Source organism: Perognathus longimembris, chromosome 18 (assembly GCF_023159225.1).
Source record: "Perognathus longimembris pacificus isolate PPM17 chromosome 18, ASM2315922v1, whole genome shotgun sequence".
Classification (NCBI taxonomy): domain Eukaryota; kingdom Metazoa; phylum Chordata; class Mammalia; order Rodentia; family Heteromyidae; genus Perognathus; species Perognathus longimembris.
This window is the reverse complement of record NC_063178.1, coordinates 47,362,353-47,378,221: the sequence shown is the minus strand read 5'-3', so window position 1 is coordinate 47,378,221 and position 15,869 is coordinate 47,362,353.

Here is a 15,869-nt window from a genome sequence, read left to right as displayed (position 1 = left end):
TTAAAAAAGATTATAAGGACTTGCAAATCGTGTATGCCTTTCGTGCAAGTCCCTCCCCTGCAATCTCCAGGGTTGAATCCAAGAGGATTAAGACCTAACTCAATTTGGCAGACTGATGTGACCCATTACGCCCCCTTTGGAAGGCTAAAATATATATTTATGTCTATTGACACATGCTCTGGCGCGTGTTGAGCCTCTCTCCATACCGGTGAAAGAGCACGGCATGCTGAAAGCCACTTCTTGCAATGTTTTGCTATCCTAGGACTGCCTTTACAGGTTAAAACAGATAATGGACCTTGTTTCACCAGTAAGCCTCTACAGGCATTTTTCCAAATGTGGAATATTAAACATACCACTGGAAATACCTTATAACCCAAGGGGTCAAGCCATAATTGAGAGGCATAATAAGACCCTGAAGGATCAATTATTAAAACAAGAAAGGGGGGGGAACCCCCAGGACCAGCTGAGGACAGCGATGTTTACATTGAATATTTTAAATTTCTCTAAGGACCAACCTCTGTCGGCTTTCCAGAGACACTGGTCAAGCCAAACACCCTACTTAAAAGTGGAGGCCCAGTGGAAGGATTCCCTGACAGGGGAGTGGTGTGGGCCAGACCCAATTATCAGTGCCGGAAGGGGCTTCGCCTGCGTTTTCCCTACTGGGGAAACGAATCCAATCTGGATACCGGCTAGAGATGTAAAATATTGTCCATCAAAATGACCACCCAAGGGCACCTGCCCTTGAGGGATGTCTCCCCTTGTTTCCTCTCAGGAAAGCAAAGACCGAGGTGGAATTTTCTAAGGAGAAACGGGAAAGCCTGCCTGCACCAGCGATGGACCCAGTGTCTGCCCTGTTTCTTCCCTGGACCCTGCCTGACGCCCTTTGGAGTAACGTTTGCTGTGGCAGCGTGGCCCACAGCCTTGCACAAGGACCAAAGGGAAATGTTGCACGGTTGTCCCTCCCTTCGCTCCCCCCTTTGCTGCTTATCTCGGGGGTCCCCATTGGAGGGAAATAGGAGCTAAAGAACTTGGACACTTTAATGTTTTATGATAAACGTTTACAATAAGTAAGGTATTGGCACCTTGCTGCAATGTTTACTATGAAGTGTTTACTAACCTCAGTTGTTAAGTTACCAGCACCTTGGCTGCCACATCACCAGGACCTGAACCTGCCCCTCTACCTCACCATCGAGGGAAGGAAGAACCATCTGTGCTACCTTGAGTGACACCAGACTGGACCAGAATTCCTCTGTTTTCTATGGACTGAGGCAGATAAGAGACCCTCCATTGCCTTGTGCCTTGTTGTAATTGCTCATGTTTGACAGTTGCTCACGTTTGCATTTGCCTTGTATTACAATTGCTTATGCTCATGTCTACTTTATGCTCCCATTTACCTTATGTTTACATTGGGTCTCGTTGTAAGCAATGGGCCAGAGCTGTCTAGGTACCAAGTGGCCTTTGGCCTTTTGGCCATATAAGAACCCCAAGAGGCTCATCACTCGAACCCTAGGACCTGCTGCTCAGTGAGGTCCACTGGCATGGGAAAAAATTATCAGGGCTCTCGTTCGAGTGCCAATCCCACTCTCCCCAAGGCCTCTCATCGGGCCCGCCAGCCCGGCAGGAAGGTCAGCCTGAAGAGCTAGGGCGTTAGCCCAAGACGGGTAAGACTCCCCATGTGGGGGGGGCAACCTAAGACACGGCACGCTCTTAAGTAGGGCGCCTCCTGCTGTTCGAAAAAAAAATAAATATAAAAGAGGCAGATGTTGGGGTCCATCTTCCCCCCTTGATGGAAGGGGCTTGATGCACCTCCCCCAGTTGGGGAATGCGGCCCCTCTACCCTCTCTGCATTGGAATCCGGAGAAACCGGTTGGGCAAATAGCCCCCCAACTCAGCCCGGTAGCCAGCCCGGCGCCTACCAGCCCCGCCCTGGTTCGGCGCAATCAGAGTGACGGTAGCCCTTGGAGGTCAGGTGACAGCTCTCAGCCTATCGGAATCCTGGCCAACCCCCTTCCTTCGAAATCATCTCCCCTTGTCCTTCTTTCAATAAAGTGAGTTCGCTCTGAGAAGCCGCCCCGTAGCATATGTTCGCCAGCGTCCAGGGAAAAGGAGGCGGACCATAACTACGGCAGATCGCGTGCACGCCAGGCCGGAGTGACCCCTACGTCCCACTCTAACTTACCTGCAGGCCGAGGGTTAGGGGAGAGGACGATACGGAGGGTGAAAAGAGAGAAAGAAATAAGCACCTGAGCCGGGGCAGAGAAAAAACCCCAACAATGGTTGAGGCCCCAGAGGCAGTGGCCAGTGACCCTCCAGGGGCTCCTGGGTTTTTATTCCCTGGGTGGGGGGGGAGGGGCTGCACCTCCTCTGGGGCAGTGAAGGTTAAGGCACATAGGGCAGAGGCGCCTCTGCTGGAATGCTTCTGAGCTCTGGAGCCCTGCAATTCAGTGAGCAATTAGCCCAATTACAAGCAAGCAGTGGGTATTCATTTCCTCTTTCTATGCACTGTGGGTTTCACCAAGGGTCAGGACCAGTTGCCAGTTTTCTTTGCTTTAAAACTTATAAGCGTAATTTCTTATTTATGTTTTCTTTCCCATTACATACTGTAATGAAAGTATTAAATTCAGTGCATGCATACAATGTGTAAGGAATGATAAAGTCCGGGTAATCAGGGTCTGACTTGGGAAGGTTCCATTTTTTTTCTAGGATTTTTTTTGGGGGGTGTGTGTGTACAGGGGTTGGTGCTGGTCCTGGGGCTTGAACTCAGGATCTGAGCACTATCCCTAAGCTTTTGTGCTTAATTAAGGCTAGCACTCTACCATTCAAGCCACAGCTCCACTTCCAGCTTTTTGATAAATTATTAGTGATTGGGGTGTCACGGATTTTCCTGCCAAGGCTGGCTTTGAACCACGATCCTTGGATCTCAGCCTCCTGTACAGCTGGTATTACAGGTGTGAGCTACTGGGCAGCTGGCACTCGTCTAGTTTTTGGCTTTTTTTTTTGTTTGTTTGTTTTTTTCCAGTTCTGGGACTCAGACTCAAGGCTTGAGCACTGTCCCTGGCTTCTTTGTGCTCAAGGCTAGCACTCTGCCAAGTGAGACACAGTGCCACTTCTGGCTATATATGGTGCTGGGGAATCGAACCCATGGCTTCATATATACGAGGCAAGCATTCTTGCCACTAGGCCATATGCCCAGCCCCACTATTCCATTATTTTCTGATGTGTAATGAACTGCTGTTTACTACAACTATTGTTTAATACTCTTTTGTGAATTACAACATTAGAACTACATTCTCCCTATAATTGTGTTGTTTGGTTGTTGTTATTTGTTTGTTGGTCATGGGGCTTGAACTCTGGGCCTGAGCACTGTCTCTCAGCTCTTCACCTCAATGGTCTTATTCGTCCACTTGAGCCACAGCACCACTTCCGGTTTCTGGTGGTTAATTGGAGAGAAGAGTCTCTCAGACTTTCCTGCCTTTGGATCATGATCCTTGGATCTCAGCCTCCTGAGTAGCTAGGATTACAGGTGTGACCTGCAGACTGCTCACACTCTTCTTAGCCCCTAGTGACCAATACTGCACATGAATTCTGTGATCAAATTTTTTAGCTTTCTCCAGTGAGTGGGAACAAAACCACATTAATCTTTCCATATCTAGTTCCTTTCACTTGACATGTTCTCAAGTCCTGTCTATGCTCTCTCAAAGGAGAACAGGGTTTAGAAAGCTTTACAAGGCACCATGGGAAAAGTGTTGTCAGTTTGGTAAAGTATCTAGCTAATTCATTAAAGGCACCTAACCTAGGGGGTAAACTCATGTATATTGATTCCTTGTGATTAATTTATTTTACTAACTGGTATAGTGTCCAGTCCCATTCATATTCTTGAGAAACAATGACAGGTTTCATATTCCTAAATTGCTGAATAAAGGAAGCGAGCCACAGTGCTTCCAGAAAGGCTCAGTCCTGCTGATTGGGGTCCCCTGAGATCCATGCCAAAATTCTGGTTTGGGTGGTACTTGGATTTGAACTCAGTGCCTTACACTTGCTAGACAAGCGTTCCTAACACACATGCCACACTTACTTTTTTTTTTTTTTCCTTACTTTTCAGGTAAGTCTTTAAGTACAGACTAGCTTCAGATGTGATTTTCCTCTCTGCCTTCTCTGTAGTTGGCATACTGATACATATTAATATGCCAAGCTTATTTGTTGAAATGGAATCTTATTCACTTTTTGCAGGGAGAAGGAAAGGGAGAGGCAAGAAGAGCTGAGCTGGCCTTGAACCCCTTTTGTCCTAATCTCTGTTTCCTAAGTAGCCAGGAGAGGCCTGAGACACCATTCCTTGCCTCTGTGCTAAGCTTCTAACCCTTCAACGTGGCAGGCAATAACTCCTGATTGCTTCAGTTGGATAAGGCTGTGGCAATTTCTCACAGCAGGTCACCAAAAAGCAATGCAGTGGTTTATGCAATGGGAGGAAAGGCTCATTAATGGGGACTGGATACAAATGCTCCCGGCAAAGCTCACACATGGATTTTGATTCAAGCACTGTTGTGTTCAGGACCCGGATCTTTGGTAATGGCTGACGTCTAGTTTTCCATCTTGCCTTGGTCAGAAAGAAAAACCCTGCTGGTGTGCAGGAATTAGGGGTGTGTCTCCTCCCGTGAGTGGTGGAGGGCTTCCATGTGGCACAACCCTGCATGTGTGGTGAAAGTGCCCTTCCCTGCCCAGCTGGTTCCCAACCCCACCCAACAGAAGGATGGAATGGGCCAGGAGCCAACTAGTGATGGAGGGTCATACGTGTAACTTGAATTTTACAATAGGTTTTTGTTTATCTTTCTTTATTGCTTATTGTGGAATCAGAAAGAATATCGGTGAGAAAAAGAAAGTTAGAGGGGAGAAGAAACATTTAAACCAACAAGAGGCTTCAGTGACTCCTGGGTGTAGTGTTCTCGATCATGGCACGCTTGCCCATGGGCAGGCAGCAGAATCTGTTGTCTAAACACCATCCCACATACACCTTCCTTTCAATGGAGTATCTTTGGCAGGAGCCATATGATCCATCATAGATTTCCTTGAGCTTGCCTCTGACTGTACAGAAAGAGGGGCATGGTAACCATTCAGCAATCTCCCTGTATTTTTACCTTTCTATGTGGGGATGGGGACAGTGTTTGGAAACAGCTTTGGATGGATGCTTGTTGTTACTTATCTCTTACACCAATGCTTTAAAAGCTTAGGAATTTTTCTTGAAAAGAACCCAGCAATGCTGGATGCTTCTAAGTAATAAAAGATGGAGTAGAGTGTTCATCTAAGCAATAACAGATGGAGTAGAGTGTCGATCAGCCCTGCCTGAGTTCTCAGGACGCATGTTACTTTGTATTTTTTGTTTGTTTTTGGTTTTTGGTTTTTGTTGCCAGTCCTGGGCTTTGGACTCAAGGACTGAGCAATGTCCCTGGCTTCTTTTTGCTCAAGGCTAGCACACTGCCACTTAAGCCACAGTGCCACTTCTGGCCCCTTTCTATATATGTGGTGCTTGGGAATCGAACCCAGGGCTTCCTGTATATGAAGCAAGCACTCTTGCCATTAGGCCATATTCCCAGCCTGTTACTTTGTATTCATTTTCCATACCTTACCTTCTATTCATTTCTCTTACTCACATTACATTCTATTCATTTTCCTTACTCCCTACTCTCTCCTCAGACAGATGCAAAGGATACTAGTTCTACAATGTATCAGTTCTTTTGCTTGGAGTAGAATGTTTTTAGATAAGAGAAATATATTTCACCCCCTCTCTTACATGATAGGTCATCATATGTCTTTAATATGTGTATTTCTGTAATACATCTGTAACAGGTATATTTTTCAAAAGTGGAACTGAAATACAACTTTATAGGACAATACACTTCAAAGAAAGGGGCAGAGAGAGTATTTTCCTGGGGGAAGAAAACCATGTTCCTCCATATTCAATGTGTAAATATGTTTGTGTTGGTGCTTGCTATTATCTGCTCTTTCATCCTCCCAGGCAATGTGTAAGTGTATGTGTGTGTGTGTGTGTGTGTGTGTGTGTGTGTGTGTGTTTGTGTGTGTGTATCTCACAATCAGTTTTAAGCCTTGGAATATGGAAAGAATTCATTAAATGACTGGAACAATTGCTACAATACTGGCCTTTTCCATCCTGCAGCCTGTTAGTGAGAAAATTTCCTGTTACTTTGTGTTCCCATGTCTTGTGCTATTTTACTGTGGCTGAAGGAATTGAGTCCTTCAATCACAGGACTTCGTGAAAATATCATATCATTACTCATTGCAACAGTTCAGGTTATGTAGAGAACATTTCTTGGTGTTGGGAGTTCCTTGGGAGTGAGCGTTGTCCTTTATATATTGCAGACAAACTGTCACTTATACACATCTACTGTTTAGGCAAAATTGAGTGTTCCAACACCATCATAGGCTACCTCTTCTCTCCACAGAAGAACTACGAGTGAGGTCAGGAAGCAAGGGCCCCGTAAGGTCACCTTGTCATCCAGTGACCAGGCCAGGGCTGTGGCTTGCATTCTCAGCTTTAATCTAGTTCATTCTCTTACAGCTTCCCTGTTCTCCTCTGCATACTCCCAGGCTTTCCTGTGATCTCATTAAGATCCTGTGATCCTCTCCACTGGCCTTCGCAGTGTCTTCCCGTTCCTGCTGCCCCACACTGGGCTTGCCAATCATGTTCTGCCTCTGTTCTTCCCTCCATGTTTGGCAGGAGTGGCCGCTCATCAAGTGCTCAGGAGGCAGACAGGCCACAAGGGGTGCGTCGAGGCGACTGGGCTGCACTGTGAACAAGAAAGGATCGTGCAGGAGGAAGTTACCAACTTGAGGTGCTCCCCAGCAACCATTTCTGTGCTGATCATGACAAAGCTGGTTTCTTCTTTTTTTGAAATACCTTTACATCATCTTGAGAAATACATACACTTCCCTTGAAAGAACAGAAAGCACAGTTGAGGTGATTCTTAGCATGTTCCCTGAGATTCTAAACGTGAGGCGCAAGTTCTTCACGGTGCATAGAGCAGCTTGACACGTGCTCTGGGAATGTATTTGCAGACCAGCAAAACTCATGTGACAAAACAGATAGAAATGTACTTGTCACATGTACAAACATACACACACTTTTGCACACACACTCATTAATCTACAGATAAAATCCACGGACACTCTTAGTGTTCACAAATAATCAACATGATTGTTCCTATAAAGTCTATACCTACAAGACCTTTTCAACTTAGTGTTTTAGTCTTTCAAATCTTGTGTTCCTTCTGGTTTTTCTGTTTTAGTCATGGGTTTCTCTTTCCTCCCTCCATCTCTCCTCCTCCCATCATCCCTCCCTCTCTTCTTTGTCCCACTCCTCTCTCTTTGTTTTTGTGGATAGTGGGGCTTGAACTTATGGAGCTGGGATGCTCAAGTCTAGAGCTCCACCACTTTGAGTCACAGCACCTCTCCTGGTTTCCTGATGGTAAATTGGAGATAAGAATCTCAGAACTCCCTGCTCAGGCTGACTTTGAATCATCATCCTCAGATTCCAACCTCCTGAGTAGCTAGGTTTACAGGTGTGAGGCACCAGTGCTTGGCTGTCATGTGCTAGTCTCTCTCTTCTTTTTCAAGAGCTCTGTGTTGGAAGTGTGCTGATTTGTACCTGGATTGCATAGCAAAGTGACTAGAAATAAGAATCAAAGTCATCATATGGGATCGTTCTTGATACACTTGCTTTCTAACATATAGTGGATACTCAACAAATATCTGATAAACCAAACTGCCTTTCCATCTCTATTCTCTCTACCCTTCAGTGCAGCCTTATAATTATCTTTAAATAGTTAAGGAGTTGCCACTTAATAATGCAATTTATTAATATAATGTGTCTTGATCAATGTCACCCCTTTCAACATTCACACCCATCCCTCTCCTCTCCACAGTCTTGTTCATCTTATTTTATTTTATTTTTTGCCAGTCCTGGAGCTTGAACTTAGGGCCTGGGCACTTTCCCTGAGCTTCTTTTGCTCAAGGCTAGCACTCTACCACTTGAGCCACAGTGCCACTTCCAGTTTCTTCTGTGTATGTTGTACTGAGGAATCGAAGCCAGGGCTTCATGCTTGCCAGACAAGCACTCTGCCACTAGGCTGGCAACATTCCCACCTCAGTCTTGCTAATTTTGTAATATACATTAGATTCCCAACTGCATTCTCCCCTCCCCAGGTGCCTCTTTTTCCTATTGTATTTGCAACATCAGACTTGTTCTTAAAGCTGCCCCTTTCTACCCGGCCTGAAGTATTATTTACTTGGCCACAGGAGATGGATCACAGCTGCACATATGGAAGGAGAACCTCTGGATTCACAAGGGATAATCATGCTTCACATTACATATTCTGTTGTAAACTTTCAGACCTATCTTTTTTACCCAAAACTTGTACATTAGAAGTTGCTAAAAATATAAGAACTATCTACTATGCTCTTAAATACCCATGAGTTTTCTACTCTTTCCTTGACATGTGAGGTTCTGAATCCTTAGGAAAAAATGAGAAGATATTCCCACTGGTGTGAAGCAGTGCATCTGTTCTCCTGGGCATCATTGCCAGGAGCCCCTTCCAGTTATTAGACAAAGCGGGGGCTGTTTCCAATTCTTGTATATCTCTTTACTTCAGCGCAAAGGTCATACTGAGGCCCTAGCATAGGAGACGCGCCAGTACAGGCAGGCAGAGAGGCCAGGAAAATGGCGTTTCTGGGCCAGAGTCCTATCATCTGGAAGCTCCCAGTCCACTGCCCCCAACACTCTAGGTCCATGGGCTGTACTCTATGCTTAGAAGCTGCACCCAAATCCATGGGTTCCTTCTGCCTTTTAAACATCCAGTCAGCCAAAGCAGAACTTGGACATGGGTACAATTTACAGCACTGTAGCCCTCATAGTCAAAGACCTTACAAATTTCTGGGGAGACCCCCCCCTTCCCCTTTCATGGCATAGGTGAGAGGTCTGTTCACTCCTGACATCCTACCAGGCCCCAGGCCTGCACTGTTACCTGAGCTCCTCCACACACAATGTTTTTATCTGGTAGAACTTGCCAGAGAATGAAGACAAGGAGGCCAACAGGCTTCATGGTTGGAGAAAGGAAAAGCTTATTTGCAGGAGGCAGAGAAAGCTTCTGTCTGTGGCTGTCTAGAATGAGCGGAATGTCTTTGTCTGGGCAGAGAGATTCCCTCTGTACCTCATTAAGGGACACTTGGGGACAGAGGTGCTCTTGGTGGGCTGAACAACCTTGAGGGAGAACTGAGAGTACATGCTGGACTGAACCCTCAGGGCCTTGGGAAGATGTGATTGCATAGTTCTGACCATAGTACGCTGTATAGTAGAAACACACCCTACCACACTTCGGCAGCAGGTGAAATCTTATGTAGTAAATTATAAGCAGTGGGGTTATAATGAGCAACAGTTTTAGGTAGTGTTTCTGTCCCCAGGGTCGCAGTGGGAGCTCTGTTCTGTCTGAGCAGCATCAATTTGATCTCACTTCTGTGAATGAGCATTTGAGTCTGAAGTATGAGGAGCAGGAGACAAAGGCAATGCTAATGAGTAAAGGGGTGTACCCAAAGTAGGAGAAGGTGAAATGGAGCACAGGAACAGAGAGGGGCCAGGAATATTAGGGCTGTCCAGAGAGCCTCAGTGTTCCCACTACAGGACTCATGTTATTTTGTAGAAGAACCCAGTGTCTTAAACCTCAACGTGACAATGTACATTCTCCTTGTGAATGCGTACCAGCCCCGAAGTTTACCAAATGGACTATCATGCATTAAATGGTTATTTTGAGCAGAATACGTAGGTAATACTTAGATATTTCTTGAGGATAAACATTTAGGTTTTTTCCCCCCTTGTAGGTCATGGAGCTAAAGCTCAGGGCCTCAACGCTGTCCCTGAGCTTTTGAGATCAAGGCTAGTGTTCTACCACTTTCAGCCACAGCTCCACTTCTGTTTTCTGGTGGTTAATTGGAGATGAGTTTCCAGAGATAATTGGGGTCCCGATTGTCTCTTCTTGTTCCACTAGATTGTTTGCATTGCTTTTGTGTAACCACTTTTGTTAGAAGGGGCCCTAATGAATTTCACTGTTTTCTGTTATTACTGACTACTGGCTCTGCTTCTGTAAATCCGCTGGCTTCCATGAAAAGCACTGCGTGTGTTTTTCCCTGTATAAACCCTGGTGAAAGAAGGCTGGCCTTTCACTCTGCTGCCCGCCCTGTGCAGTGTGGTCCTGAGATAGTAAAGGCTCCTCGCCCTGCTATTCTGAGTCAGTAGTCATGTTTATGGGAATTGGGGATACTTCAGTGTGGTATTGAGTAGGAAGGAGGGGGCCCAAGAGGGAGGAGAGGAGCCCATGGGGAAGGGCTGTGGAGGGGGTCAGAGGGAGTAACAGGCCAGGCTGCTGAAAGGGGCTGTGTGAGAGAGAGGGCTGGAGGAGGAGGGGAAGGAGGATGATTCTGCCAAGCCAGCCAGCAGCAAAGAGGGAATCCTGCTTGAGGGGGCGAGGACTAAAGAAAAATACAGATGAGAGAAAAAAGAAGACAAGAGACAAGAGATGGGGTTCATTAGGTCTGCACCTCGAAGTTGTAACTCAAGACTGCAGCCAAGTTTATTCTTAACTCCCAGCTTCTATGCAGTTTGGGAACCAGGGAATAGCATAGGGTTGTTATAATTCAAGAACACAAAGAGGCTTTGTAGTTTGCAACATTTGATTACAGTAAACACAGGATAAGGTTGATTAACATAGGAATGTACTCCAGCAGACATAGCAAGGTGGGGACATAGCAAAGCAATTCTGGATAGTGGCTGTGAACAAATGTCCTTGCATCTAGCATATCCTGGCTATAACAGCACAGCCAGAGGTCAGAATGAATTTAGCTGCAAGTTTGGCTCCCGACAGAGGATGACAGGGAGGAGGAGGAGCTTGGCGGGGGGGTGGGGAGGGGTGCCACCGCAGGGGAGGCCTGGACTAAAGGAGCAGGATGGTGGTCAGCTGTCCCCCTACACCCCCCTTGAGGGTTAAGGTGGGGTCTCCTCGGCCTGGTCCAGTGAGAGTGTGTAGCGGTTCGGTAGGTACTAAGTATGCAGGAAAGCACAGACAGCAGAGAAGTTTAGAGCAGGAAAGGAGAAGGAACCTAAGTTGGGGAACCCATGTACTTGCCGAGTGTAATAGGGAGGTCAGATCTGGCCAGTGCCATCATTAACTGTGGAGGAACTTCAGGCTGCCTCCAGCTCAGTTTAGAGCAGAAGCCAACTCCATCTCCACTAAGCACTTCCCCACCCTATCCTGGGAAGCTCCCATTTATTATGATAAGGTATTTAAATTGACCACCTGAGGCATGGGAGCTTCAAGGGCACCTGTACCCTCCCATGGGTAGGCTTATCCACCTGACATCAAATCCATGTGCCCTCCAGAGTGGGCGTATCCACCTGCCATCAAATCCGTGTGCCCCTCAGAGTGGCTGTATTCATCTGATGTCAAATCTCGGTGCCAATTCTAACTATAATGATAGGTTGGTCCAAATAGATACTATGAGACAGACTGTAACTCTATGGGCCACCTGCGTGTGGCCTAGCAAGCTCTGTAAGTGCTGTATACTCATTGGCCACCTGCGTGGGGCAAGTTCAAGCTCCCAAGTCTGGGCTGCACAGGTGCAGGCGGCTTCAGCTCCCTAGTCTGGGCCCTGATCCTGCAGACGTGGTGGGCAGTTTCAGCTCCCGAGTCTGGGCTTTGACCAAGGCCGGTCGGTTCACTTTTTGTTCACTTTTTACTTCCCCAATAAATCCGTGTTTTTGTCATCTAGTAGCTAGAGACTGTGTGGTAGACTCTTGGGGGAACCAGGAATCCTCTCCCTTGGGGGGGACCACAGTTCATTGTAGAGAACCCCCACTCTACTTCATACTGCTGCATAGATTTGACGTCAGGTGGATACGCCCACTCTGAAGGTCACATGGATTTGACATCAGGTGGATAAACCACGCTGGAGGGCACCTGGATTTGATGTCAGGTGGATACGCCTACCCATGGGAGGGTACAGGTGCCCTTGAAGTTCCCAGGCCTCAGGTGGTCAATTTACATAACTTATCATAATAAAGGGGAGCTTCCCTGGAGAGGGCGGGGGAGACCTTAGTGGAGATGGAGTTGGCTTCTGCTCTAATCTGCGCTGGAATCAGCCTGAAGTCCCTCCACAGTTAAAGACGGCACTGGCCAGATCTGACCTCCTTATTACACCAAGCACCTGCAGGCGACCTGTCGGTCCCCCAAGATGTCGGGATCCAGTGTCCCAGGACGGAGACACTTAGGCCAGATTTGATGACATGTGCATTTTGGAAGGTTGGCCAGGAAGGAAACCCACAACATGGTCCAGGAGAAAGGAGTTTGGTGGGGGTGGGGGAAGAGCAAACTTCCAGCCCACACAAGATGGAGGCGTGGGGAGGCAGAGGGGAAGGAAGAAGAGAAAGGAAAGGGAAAAAGAGCAAAAAGGAAATGGGGGGGGGGATGCTACTGTTAGCCAGATTACATAGAGAAAGCCGGGAAATCTGGCCAGGTGAATTTGATATGAGCTCACAGAAGGCAGAGGTAGCTGCATCAGGTGTGTCAGTTACCTAGGTAACTCAGGTCTTGGGCTCAGAATTAAACCGGTGGGGGCATCTGCATGGAGCCTCCCAGGGTGGACCTTACACAGATGAGCTTAGGAGGCTTTAGGTCGCAGAGTTTAGTGACTCCAGGTTAGGCAAAAGACAGCCAGGAGGAGAATCCAGAGGAATTGGATTGGGCCCCTCCTGTGGTGAGAGCTGAGAACTTATGCTGAGGCCTCCATGGGTGTCCTTACAGATCTTTGTTCAACTTGTGGAAATCAAGTGAAAGGCATAGGGGAGCCTCCTTTTTTGGGTCCCTAGAAACAGCAGACTTAGACAAGGTCGTTGACCTAGGGAAGGGCAAACCTGAGTCGAATAACAGGAGCCCAAAGCAGCTGGACCTGGAGCTGCTGGAGCTTGAAAAAGAAAGGAAAGAGAGAGATCATGCCTGATGTTTACTCCATTTGCATGTTTTAAAGAAGTTAGATGGGTCCTCAGTAAGTACCAGTTACACTCAGAACCAAGAATTAAAGAGTATTTTGATTGCTTTAATGATTGCCTTAATGGTTCAGTGCTTTATTCGCCAGAGTTTTCCTGGAATTGTTATTTGTGATCCCTAACTGCCAGTTCCACTTCTGTAAGTCTGTTGCTATCACCTGCGTGTGGTACGTGTGGCAATGAGCGGACCCTGAGTACATCTAAATGAAAGACTCCTAGCCTGAGAGACTGAGTGCAGTTGACTGTTGCTGTGGGTTCGACGCCCACCTGGGTATCTGGTATATGAAGTAGAGTGGGGGTTCGCTACAATGAAACAGGGTCTCCTCCCAAGGGAGGGGATTCCTGGTTCCCCCAAGAGTCCACCACACAGTCTCCAGCTACAAGGTGACAAAAAGACAGTTTTATTGGGGAAGTAAAAAGTGAACAAAAAGTGAACCGACTGGCCTTGGTCGCAGCCCAGACTCGGGAGCCAAAACTGCGGACCACGTGTGCAGGATCAGGGCCCAGACTTGGGAGCTGGGACCGCCCCACCTGCGCAGCCCAGACTCGGGAGCTGGGACCGCGCGTCCGTGTGGCCTTCCAGCCTGGTTATAAGGCAAACATCACAGACAAACTTGTCACACGCAGGTGACCAATGAAGATACAATACTTACAGAGCATGCTAGGCCACACGCAGGTGGCCAATAGAGTTACAGTCTGTCTCATAATATTCATTTGAACTAACCTATCATTCTAGTTAGAATTGATGCATGGATTTGGCGGGGCTCACATGATGCAGGGGGATATGCCTACTCACAGCCTGTTCCCTTGAAGCTCCCAGGCCTCAGGTGGTTAATCTACATAACTTATCATAATAAAGAGGAGGACACAGGTTCCCTTGAAGCTCCCAGGCCTCAGGTAGTCAATCTACATAGTAAAGGGGAGCTTCCCTGAATAGGGTGGGGGAGGGCTTAGTGGAGAAGGAGTTGGCTTCAGCTCTTATCTGAGCTGGAGTCAACCTTAAGTCCCTCCACAGCTATTGATGGCACTGGGCAAATCTGGCCTCCCTATTACAGTATACAGCAAATATCGCATTGAAATTTTGAAAGTGCTTTTGAAATGATGTAAATGCAGATCAATGAGCATCGACTGGCACTAGCTTTGAACAACTATGATTGGTATTGTGTAATGTAACCTGGCTTGAGCTGTACTTATCAAACTTGTTTTGAACTTGTTTGGCTTTCCTGGGTATTGTCCACACCAGTGAGCCCTGCACCACTCTTCCCCACCTCCCATCCCCTAGTCCTCCTGTCCTCCTCTCCTCCCCACCACCCCCTGCAGAGTTGCATCCTTTTTTATCACCTGATGGTCAGGTGATTTCCAGTAAAGGTCAAGACACCCTGACCTGTGTGTGACTTATTCCTATAGTTAGAATAAAGGGGAAATTCCTGTGGTTTGGAGACTTATAAGCAGCCTTCAGAGAAGGCACAAGGCTCCATCTTGAGGTCCCAGTCTTGACCCTGCCCATACATTCTCGCTGAACAAAGTTCTTTACATCCCGGATTGTCATCTGACTGAGTGGTCACTTTGATCATCGATCCCCGAATCCCATAACACTATGTTAAATATAGTACATACAATTGGATAGTGTAAGGTCCTCTCCCTGAGGGCTACACGCAGATGCCCCCACCCATTAGGTCTCCACCCAGTTACCTGCATAACCAGCAAACCTGGAGGCAGTTACCTCCCCCTTCCCTGAAGTCACATCCTGGCCACACCTCCCCATCCCTGCCCTACATAAGGCATCCCCCCCCCCCCCCCGGGTGGCTCGCTCTCTTGCCTACCTCATGCACCTTGAACTTGGGAGCAGGTCAGTAGAATAAACTTTTCTATCCTGCCTGAAGACCACGTGGCATTCTCTTTTACCAGCTACGTACGTTAAAAAACCTAACAGATAGGAATCTACTCTCTAAAAAACATGGAGTCGTATCCCTGCTCCTCCCAGGTAAAAGGCACCTGCATTCACAACGCAGACCATGCCTGGTTAAAACCGGGCTTGCTTGGTGAGTTTGCAGAGCAGGCTCCCAGACCCAGGCCTGGGTAGGTTACTTAAAGGAAAACCACAAACTTGCAAAGCATGTCCTGAAATTTTCAGTTTCCGGCCAACTCCAACCCTACTTAAGACCCTTGAGCCCTGCCCGTAATTGTTTGCAATGTCTCCTGACTCTCCTCAGGTCACTGTGGCTCCGATGGCCCTCTTCAACTGTCCATTCAAGTTTATGTGGTCTGTTGAGTTTGTGCTATTATTCTAATACCCTTGTGACTCAGTTTCCCAGCACAAGTTATAATACAGGCACAGGCAATTATCTTCTGAATAGAAGTCCACATGCCCTGGAAATGAGCCAGCCCTGGTGGTTGTAATTAAGACATCTCACCAGGCACTGTCTGCTCAGGACAACAATCCTAGCTACCCAGGAGCCGGAAATCAGAGGAACAACTTCATAATCCAGCTCAGGCAGGAACATCTTCCAAATCTTATCTCCAATAAACTACTTAGAGAAACAAACAAACAAACAAACCAGAAATGGCTCCTTGACTCCAGTGGTAGAGGGCTAGCCTTGGGACAAAGAATCTCAGGATCAGATCCTAGGTCCTGTGTTCAGAACCCTGACCGGGTTCACATACCAAATGTTCACATGTATCCTGGAAGAACAAATACTTGGGAAAACAGCTCCTCCTTGTGCAATGTGCATTCTCTCTCAAGGAAAAACACCTGTTTTTAAATATATGG